Source organism: Danio rerio, chromosome 23 (genome assembly GCF_049306965.1).
Source record: "Danio rerio strain Tuebingen ecotype United States chromosome 23, GRCz12tu, whole genome shotgun sequence".
NCBI classification, from domain to species: Eukaryota; Metazoa; Chordata; class Actinopteri; order Cypriniformes; family Danionidae; genus Danio; species Danio rerio.
In genome coordinates, this window is record NC_133198.1 from 36227501 (window position 1) to 36238757 (window position 11257).

Consider the following 11257-nt stretch of genomic DNA (forward strand, 5'->3'; position numbering starts at 1 on the left):
AGTAAAGGACAATAGAAAATACAGTTTGTACAGTATTTAAAAAGTAGAAACCTGTGGAATGTCCTAGGGCAGGGTGATAAAATCAATAACTGTATTTATTGACCGAACACTATTAGCTACTTTTCCATCCACATATTTTTATGCACATTTTGGATATGTGCATAAAAAATGGTTGATTGAAAAAAAGCCATGATGCGCATAAATTTTGAAAACGCATATAAAAATATATGCGCATAACTAAGTAGGATAAACGTTTTATTCGATAAGAAAAGAAGCACATGAACTACGATAGAAACACTTTTACAAACTCCACTTTGAACAAATTCCAGTATGTGCATTAAAAAATTCATGTGATGTTAATATAAGAGATCATGTGATGATAAAACTGTGTGAGAATGGTCAAACCAGCAGGCTAGGCACATTGTAAAACATCGGAAATGTTGCTTTGGTCATTCTAAAACGCCTTAACCGTCTCAGTATTAGTGTTATTATATTATTAATGACCTCCAGAATCAAGAGCTTCTGTGCTCCGTGTCTCACGCCCTCAAACGCCACCACATGTTCACTGCGTGTCAGCATAGGCGCATGTCATTTATTAAACGAGGAAAGTATACACGCAGCTTCTCCTACCACTGAAAATTCAGTTTTTACTGTTGATAATTGTCGCAGATTATCAGGAAGTGACGATTTTGTTCACTTTGAATTGTTGGATGTAAACGCTGCTTTATTTGCACGTATTTTATGCAATAATCCAGTTTTGCGCATAAAGTTAATTTGCATGTTTGGATGGATAGCTAGTGTCAATATCGATGATAAAAAAGTTCACTATGTATGTATGCAGAATAACAACAAACGTGAAATGTCGTATTGCAACAGTGAAAAGATTGTAAATAAAAAAAGCATGTCACCAGAGTGGCTTTTTGGTTTCTTTTCTTGTGCATCCCAGCCACTAGCACCTCATCTGAAAGGTTTTTTAGCATAGTGGTTAATGTACTCATACAACTTCACAATTTGTAATGTTGCAGTATGTATTTGAATAATAATGGTTGGTTTTAATTGAAAGCTCAGATTTAATGATCATAATTTGTGTTGTTGACAGAGTTTGAGGTTTACTGTGTCATTATTCTTCACATCATACAGATGTTGATCTACCTTTACCATTGCACACATTTTGTAACATTTTATTTATCAGGTTTAAGAGTCTCAAAAACACTTATATTTATTTTATTATAAAGAAATCAGATATTTTATTACATTTTTTGTTTTTGACAATTAAAACTACTTGCCTTAGTAATGTCGATAAATTAAAATAAAGTGGTGAAATAAAAAATTTAAATCCTAATATTACTAAATTTATGTTAAAAAGTATTTAACAATTATCAATATCGAATATGAAACATGATATTGTGATTTTTAATTTTTTTTGCAATTTCACCTAGCCCTAGAATGTCCGTGTGTGTGTGTGTGTCCTGACCTGAAGTAATAAAAGCCTGCTTTAAGTATCAAAGTAATAGAGCCTGCTATATTACACATGCTTGGTTTGTTGACCAATAGGCCATCTCTCCCACAGAGGTGGAGCATAATTTCATTGTATTGCCAATAAAGCTGCTCTTTATGAAGTCCACTGCAGTTTGGTGCAATCATTAAATGGTCTCTGTTGACCTGAATGCACATACTGTGATTTAATTACAAATGCGATCAACTAAATTAACTCAAGGTACAAAAAATGCTTAACACAATTACTTTGGTTTGGTTTATTTAACAGTTTTTGTTGTTTATTTGGTGACCACAGAAACCTCGATGTACTGTTTGTGAATAACTTCATCTTAAATGTTTTGCTTGGGATTAATAAAATTGATTCAAACGCAATCAGTAGTTTAAAATCAGTAGAAACACACACAAAAAAAACAAACAGATATTCTAAATCAGTTAATTATTCATTTGAAGTTATTTATTCAAGTTAAACAGAATTAGCTTGACCAATAAGGCACCGCTTTGTCATTTTCAGATGCTGTTGTTTTTCAGATAAAGCTATATTTAAACCTGTAGATTCATAAACCATTTGAACTTAAATGCATTTATTTATGAGATTTATATGTAATATTCTCCAGTTTATGAATCAAAATAAGATTGCTTGAATGGACAAGGATACACATTTCTATCTTGTGATGTTTATCGACCATCGGCAATGGACGATGGCATCATCTATCAACCCAAATCATTAATAAAAAAAATATTATTTAGCACTCAGAAAACTACAATATCATAACGTTTAATTAAATGTGATATTTTCAAACGTAAAAAGTAATATTTGATCAAATACTACGTTGTTTTTATGCATAATTAAAAAAATGTTAATATTCTAAAAATAATAATTTGTTAAAAAACATATTAAAAAGATCAAATGTAAAATAATACATATTAAATAATGTATTAATAATGAATAAATACTCATTTAGATTTTTATTCTTAAATAATTTCAAATTTCAAACTATTTCAGTGTTCTTCATTCTAGTGTTTGTGTGTATAAGATTTGAGATACAGAGAGAGTATCAGATTAAGGACAGAGTGAGTGATTTCTGCAGCTGATTGTTCGGACAAACAATCATGGACAAAGACTTCACCCTCACACAGAAGAGAGGATGTTTGCCTTTAACCTCCATTTACACAGCTTTTGTTTTTTCGCCCAAAGTTTGACTTGGGTCAGTTAAACTACTGATTTTTTGGAAAGGCCCGCTTCTTTGTATTTTTCTAAAGGCTCTGACCGGGTGCTTACATTGTATGTTTAAGAATGCTGCAGTGGCTTTCAGAGCAAACAACCGAGGACAAAAGTCTAATACAAAACAGAAACTTTGTCAATAGTCAAATAGGATTCATGTTTTTCATTGTAAATCCAAAAGTCAACTAGGATTAATGTTTTTTAATGTAAATCATCACAATCTTATATAAAAAATAAATAAATCACAGCATTTCTAAACAAAGTTGTCTTCACTTTACATTAACACTTAAGCTTGTTAGATATACTGTTGATATAAACAACTGTTAAATGGGGCTGCATGATACTGGAAAAATCCGACATTGCAATATTATGTTTTTCCTGCGATATTTATTGTGCTATAAATACAATTTCACCAGCTGGCTTGAAAAGCTCTATTCGGGAAAAAAAAAAAAAACTCTTTAATTTAGATTAGCTGGGTTGATTTTGTAAGGGTGTGAATCATCTATAAAAATAATAATAATAAAATAGAATAATAACATTCATTTTCTTTTCGGCTTAGTTCCTTTATTAATCTGGGGTCGCCACAGCAGAATGAACCGCCAATTTATCCAGCATATGTTTTACGCAGTGGATGCCCTTCCAGCTGCAACCCATCACTGGGAAACATCCATACACACTCTTTCACACACATACACTACGGTTAATTTAGCTTACCCAATTCACTTATACCACACGTTTTTTGGACTGTGGGGGAAACCGACGTACCCAGAGGAAACCCACGTGAACACAGCAACATGCAAACTCCACACAGAAATGACTAAATGACCATAGAACAATTACAATAGACCAAAAAAAAAAGTTAAATAAATAGTGTTTTGTGGTTCTCTGGACACTCAAATAGTATTCAGATAAAATAAGATTCAGATGAAAAATAAGACTATATAGTCTACATTCTATTAATAATTCAGCAAAATTATTTTTCAATAAATTTACAATGTTTTACATTATTTTGCCCGAATGCTCTACTCTTTCCTAAAATGCCTTTAAAACGCATACAGTGGTCAGCATATGTAAGCACACTCTGCACATCTCTCTTCTAAATTCATATTTTTAATTGGAAGCAATATTATATTTGTGCGTATACATCAGATTAATCAGTACTAAAGCCTAATCTGGAGCTAATCTAATAAAAATAACTATCTAATAAAGATAACGGTCCAAAAACTAGTACAGCCAAATTTATATGTTATAGAAAAATCTTAAATACAAATTTAAAAAAAAGGAAAAATCAAGAAAAACAAAAAAGAAGGAAAAATTTGGTTGAAATTTTGTAGGATGTATTTATTTATTTATTTATTTTTTGCAATATTTGCTTGAATTTAATTGTATTATCTTTCCATTTCTAAATATGTTTGGTGACTAAAATATTCACTGAGAAATTGATCAAAATATTCATTTTTAAAATGGGATGAACTCAATTATGCGGAGCACTGTACAAATGATAAAGTTCTCTCCGTTATGGTTAAACTTTGCAATGACTTGACAAATCTCTTGTATTCTCAATTCTTGATTAACTATAATCACAATTTAACATTGCGATGTGACTATTGTGGACACACACATTGCGATATTGATGCTGAAATGAAATATTGTGCAGCCCTAGTATGTACATATATGAATGTGTGTATATACACTATACATACTTTTTTGTTGTATATTAATTTTACTAATACTCTTGAATGATATGCAAATTTTACATGATTTATGTACATTTTGTAAGTTTTTTATATCTTACTATAATATTGTCTTTTAGTAGACCTATTATATGAGAGACTTTGTTTATTAAACAAGTAGTTCTAGTTAGATTTGCATTGTATACCTTAAACAAAAAAATAATAATAATTTGGTCACACTTTATTTTGATTGTCTCTTTGTTGAATTTAAGTTACATTGCATCTACATGTCAACTAATTCTCATTAGATTATTAGTAAACAATTAGGTTGGGGTTCTGGTTAGTGTAAGTTGACATGTACTTGTCTGTTTAGCAGTATCAACATATATTAAGCAGACAGTCTACTAATAATCAAATGGACCATCAAAAGTGTTACCTATATATTTTACAATGTCATGTTACATTTTAGCTACTATGCTCTCAAATTATTCCCACATAAATCTGCAGATATTTGTTTGACAAAATTCTGAGCATAATTGGCAAAAATAAGCAGAATTTGCCTGGCCATGCTCAGGAGTAACTCTGCTCATAAATGTTTGGAGACACACTCAGAGAGACAGTCAGCGTTGAGGGTGACACACCTGCAATCGAGATCTTATCTACAAACCTCCCCCTCTGGTGTAGAGTTCCTGGGGTCGAGAAGAAACAGACAACCAGAAATGGGTGGTCAGTGCATGCTCAGACAACTCTGAAGACTCCTCACACAGATTTACAACATACACTATCTCAACACATCTAATGAAGTGAAATAAGCTTGTTAGCTTTTATTTTACTTTTCTTCTGCAATACCTCAATGATGTTGGTTCATACTGTATTTAGAAAGAACTCAGTCGACCTACGGAGTGCATCATCCTATTTTGCAATCGTTTACGAAATTTGCCTTTTATAGGTGTGTGAGTTCATACTGTATAGTTAACATTTCCAGAAGCTTGCCTACACTGTAAACTGCACTGCCTTACATTTTTAGTCGAATCAAATGAACTTTTCTAGTCAACTCAACTTATTTCAGCCAAACTGAATACAAATATGAAGTTAAACAGTAACACTTTAGTTCATGCTATTAACTACTGATTTATTACTTGCCTGTTATTAAAATGTTAACTGTTTATTATGATCTTATTCTGCATCCCTAATCCAACCATAAACTTAAACCCAACTTCTACATTATTAGTCATTAATAAATAGTTAATTAATAGTTTATTAAGCTAGTAGTGGTAGTTAATGGTTTGTTAGTGCCGTGAATTGTGACCTAAAGTGTTACCTGTTAAACTTTTTATAACTTTAAAAATGTAGTTAAAACCTGAATAACTTATTCAAATAAATCAAATCACCATAAAATCCTCTACTGTCTTGACTCTCATTGCATTTTACAGTGTACACTATAAAAAGCAATTAGTTACTTTACTTTAAAAATTAAGTAGTCCCCATTAGTTACCTTAAAAGTGTCAAGTTGACTCTACTTGATATACTCATTAAAAGGGACTTAACTTAAAGTGAATTAAACTGTTACATTAAAAGCTATATGTTGACTTTAAAAAGTGAGTTAATCCATTGTAACTTGTAATTGTTAAGCTGATTTAACCTATTTTTAATTATGCAAAAAGTGGTTACAATTCACAATAAGGTTGTTTTAGCTGCTTTGTGTAATATAAACTATCAATCAGCAATAGATCTGTTATAGCATATTAATAATTGTTAACGGTACTGTTGTACATTTAATATAATAGTAAATTAGTAAATGCTAAAATTTACTTTACGATTACTACAGTAAATGCTTTAGAAATGTTTTTCATTGTTACTTCATGTCAACTATTGTGCCTAAAATTCTACAGAGAAACCCACCAATAAACACAATAAAAGATCGACTCATGATAATATAATAATCTACTAAAGTGAGTTAAAGGCACTATAGGTGTGGTTCAGATTTACCTTAAAAGCAACATGTTGACTTAAAAAAAGTGAGTTAATCCATTGCAACTTGTAACTGTTAAGCTGACTTAACCGTATTGTGCAAAAGATAAATCCATGTTATAATAATCTACTAAAGTGAGTTAGTGGCACTATACTGTAGGTGTGGTTCAGATTTACCTTAAATGCAGCATGTTGACTTAAAAAAGTGAGTTAATCCATTGTAACTTGTAACTGTTAAGCTGATTTAACCTTTTATTATTATTATTATTATTATCATCATTATGCAAAAGATAAAGCCATGGTAATATAATAATTTACTAAAGTGAATTAGTGGCACTATAGGCGTGGTTCAGATTTACCTTAAATGCAGCATGTTGACTTTAAAAAGTGAGTTAATCCATTGTAAACTGTAACTGTTCAGCTGATTTAACCTATTTTTTATTATGTAAAAAGTGGTGCATTTCACAATAAGGCTGTTTTAGTTGCATTAAGTAATATAAAGTATCAATCAGCAATAGATCTGGTACAGTTTATTAATATTTGCTAACCTTACATACTGTTGCACAATAGTTAGTGTAATAGCTAAATGCTTTAGAAATATTTTTCATGGTTACTTCATGTTAATTAACGTACTTAAAGTAAAGTATCAAAATTCTACCAAGAAACACACCAATAAACACAAAAAAGATTGACTCATGATAATATATCTACTAAAATGAGTGGAACGTGTGGTTCAGATTTACTTTAAAAGCAACATTTTGACTTTAAGAAGTGAGTTCATCCATTGTAACTTGTAACTGTTAAGCTGACTTAATACATTTTTTAAATGATGCAAAAAATGGTTACATTTTTTTAATATGGCTATTTTAGCTGCATATAGTAATTAGCAATAGATCTGCTATAGTATATAATTAATTGGTAACATTATATATTGTTGCACAATAATTAATACAATAGTTTAAAATAAATTTGTAAATAATATTAGATAATATAATAACCTACTAAAGTGGCTACTCTTAAGCATGTCATGTATTTAAAATAACTAGCAGACCAAACATTCAACTAAATTTAGATTCTAAACTACCTTTCCACTTACTGAATTAGTGGCACTATAGGTGTGGCTCAGATTTACTTTAAAAGCAACATGTTGACTTTAAAAAAGTAAGTTAATCCGTTGTAACTAGTAACTGTTAAGGTGATTTAATCTATTTTTTATGTACAAATTTATGTAATACAAAAAAAAACCCACCAAAAAAGCTTTTTAAATTGCTTTAAAAGCAGCAGGTTTACTCATTTTTAGAGTAGTCAACTAATTGCTTCTTCCATTAGAAACAAGATGTTCATATCATCGTATCAGCATGCAAATTAGATTACAGATTACACAAACCTACAGAAAAACAAACACAACTCTTAAAAAGTGCCACATGAAATCGTATTCCCAGGTGACTGTGAGAATCAGTGCTCAGGAATTCCATCAGATCTGTAATCAGTCAAACCCCTGCTGCTTCCTACCCACATGCCCATTGTCTTGCTTCGAATGCCTATAGAAATCAACAGGAGAGGTGGGGCATTCCTGCTCCTGTTCAGACTTGAGCTCACGGCACATTGTAAAAAAAAAAAATAAAAAATTAAATTAAAAATAAAAAAAACATGCCGTTTTCAACACTATTTTGTGATACAATGTGTAAGGAAGTTACAGCAATAAAGACCAAAGTCTGCGGCTGAGCGTCATGTCAGCACAGGTAATGGTACTGTTAGAAACATGCAAAAGAACTTGCATCCCAAAGCATGAATTGAATGCATTTTACAGCAAGAAATAATGAATAAATGTGAGTAATAATTGACAAGGCTGTTTTAGCTGCATTGAGTAATACTAAAACTATCAATAAGCAATAGATTTGATACAGTATATTAATATCAGTTAACGTTACATGTTGTTGCACAAGAATTACAATAATAGCTTCAAATAAATTTGTAAATGTTGAAACTAACTTTAAGATTACTGCAGTATATGCTTTAGAAATCTTTACATTGTGAACTAATGCACTTAACAAACATTGCAAAGTATCAAAATTTGTATCGATAAACAGAAATAAATCTAAAGCCCATAATAATATAATAATAAAGACGCTACTCTTAAGCATGCTGTGTGCATCAAATAACTAGCAAACCAAAACCTTAAGCTTAATTTATATTCTAAACTCGCATTACACTCTCTGAGTTGGAGGCACTATAGGTGTGGTTCAGATTTATGATACTAAGGGGTGCGGTTTACAAAAAAACGGCTTATTCCCATTGGTCGTCGCCTGCTGGTGTATCAGCGCTACCTAAAGCAGGTAGGCAAATAAAGACAGACCTGAGAAAGAGGATCGCACTGCTGCTCATCCCCACGGGACACAAGCACACACACTGGGACCAACCTTAAACCCTCCAAGACCTTCGTTCTAAACGTTTAGGCCTTTTATTTTCGACAAAACAACACATTTTAGTTATTTTTGTTTGTTTTGCACCAAGTTGGATCTAACAGTCTGAACAAGGTGAGTGCAAGATGGTCAAAACTGAGGTGGGTAACATATAGTACTTAAGGAAAATGTCTATTTATTAATTGATTATGCTGTTTTTGATTTTGTTGTACATTCAAGTTGGCTAAAATGATGGTAAACAAAGTAGCACTGTTTATGAAAAATATATGAATGTGCGTACATATATATATCCTCAATTTCAAAAGGAATCGTTGTTTGTGTGTATTTAGGAGGGTAAATGAGTACAGCTCAGAATGGAAACACTTGGAAAACCCCCTTCACACACCTTAGCAGGAAGGGGGTGTGGGGTTTAGGCTTGAGTTACACTGTTGAAGTGATAATGCACAGGTTTTTTTGTGGTTGGCAAAGCAAACAGGCCTCTTACCTGCATGACCTGCAGGCACAGAGGGAGAGACAGGTTTGGGCTCGCTGAAGGGAGAGGCCGAGTCATTCTCTCACACTCTCTGGATCCCACAGCCCTCAGAACAGAACATCTTGATCCTGCACGGCAGAAAAGAACACCAAATTAGAAGTTGAAATTTTGAAATTTGAAAAAAGATTATGACAAATATTATTTATTAATAAAAATATTATTAATATTATGACTTTTACTTGTTTAAATGAGCATAAATGAGAGTGTTTTCAAACAACAAGTGATTAATTGACTGCTTATGTTTTATTTCACACAGGAACCAAAGTGAGGTGGATGGCCTAAAACTACTGTGCATTCTATCCTTCATTCCACCGGAGTCTGTGTAGTTGTTCAATCAGATTTCAGTGGTGTGAAGTGTAGGAAACACGGAAAGATCGCATCCCTTTCTGCAATGCTATGCATTTATTAACAGCAGTTATGAGGTGAAGCACATGTCGAGAGTACAACTGGAAGTTTTAGAAAACATGCAAGCATGACTTGTTTTCAGTTGATGTATAATTTGCCATGTGCTTTATACACGGATCAATGCAGGCCGTGACCGTTTTATGCTAAACGCTGTGAACGCTAAGCTCTGGCTGTCCTATTATGCAGCGAGCGCTTTTAAGTTCAGCGTATCTAAACATCTATGTAAAGTAACGTACCTCACCCTGCCCTTTAGCGCGGCGCTTTAGCCTCACACAACCTGGCATGTTTGTTCATTTGCTGTTGTGAAGAGCGTCGAGGCGGGTTGAATACACGCACACACCTACACAAATAAGATTCACAAAGCCTGCCAAGATGTATTTATGTATGCTGGTTCAGCCTTTATCCTCTCAACCCACACTAATAAACTCACTTCACAAAATGTCTTTGTGTGAATTGCTTCATCCTGACAATAAACTATTACAATAAAACACAATCCTCACCCGCTCCCTTGGCATTTGTAGTATGAATGTTGCGCTTTATGAATTTCAATTAGTCCACCAAAGTGGGCTCCAAATCTGTGACCTGCTCTTTGCGTTCAAGCGCTGAGGTTTGAGATGATGTTAATCTTGGAAATGATTTCACACAAAAGCCAAAGCTGAGGTGAAACCAGTTCAAGGCAAGAACTGCGGAGGGCTTTAAAGTGCATCAACATTCAAAGAGAAGCAACTTTGTTTCGTTTTTTCTGTTGTTGTTCGGCTGTTTAGTCGATTTCCCTTGTGGACAGACATGTTCAGCAGCTTCATGAAAATGAAAAATAAATGCAAAGTTAGAGTTTCGCCTTAAGGTTCGCCTGTGGCTTTTCACGCACAACAAAAAAACTATAGCTTCTTTATTGTTCAAAAGTGATCAAACTATTTTTAAAAAAGCCTCAGATTAATATCTAGATAACGCTGGATTGAAAATGCATGATTCAGATAAAGGTAAAGCAATCACGCACGTCATATGAATCAATGGTTTCATAACTGATCGTTTTCAAACACAGCATTGCAGCAGAGATTGGCAGGAGTTATGCAAGGGATAATGCACATTAGGCTAGTCATTATCACAACACAAACCTTGGCACAAAGCAAAGAGGTCTTGTATAACAATGAAGGGGTTTATTTTGTGATAATGAAAGACTGATGATATTATAGAACACCTGCCAGTCATTTTGGCAATGTTAAAAATAGCATAAACACAATTATGCTTTTTACATTCCAGTAGTCCATGCATGAAAATAATGTTTGCAGTTATTTTCAGAGGGATATATGAACTGATAAACAATATAGCTTGGATTTCTAAAGTTTAAAGGTGTATTTACATTTAGTTTTCTTGGTTTGTTTGGGTCGACAGAAGTAACTGAACACCTAAAACAATGCTCAGTGTGTATGCATTTATGAAATTTGAAAGCAACACAGACGTGTCCTTAACTGGCTTTAATATCCCACAATCTTGCATGTTACGTTTCTGGCAGTTGAGCTCAAAAAAACTGAAC

General features: G+C 32.7%; 1 protein-coding gene and 1 non-coding gene across 15 annotated transcripts in view; one reads left to right on the forward strand and one right to left on the reverse strand.

The window, feature by feature from the left end:
* plxna2 (plexin A2) overlaps window positions 1–11257 on the reverse strand; it is a 775253-nt gene that overhangs the window by 709203 nt on the left and 54793 nt on the right. For all 14 annotated transcript variants that reach the window (XM_073939239.1, XM_073939238.1, XM_073939236.1 and 11 more), the window contains one exon: window positions 9271–9386. The gene's annotated coding sequence lies outside the window, so the exon portion shown is untranslated. The remainder of the gene's footprint in view (window positions 1–9270; window positions 9387–11257) is intronic.
* On the forward strand, window positions 9600–9688 carry dre-mir-205 (microRNA 205). The gene has a single exon (NR_029935.1). It is a non-coding gene; the product is annotated as a microRNA 205 (primary transcript).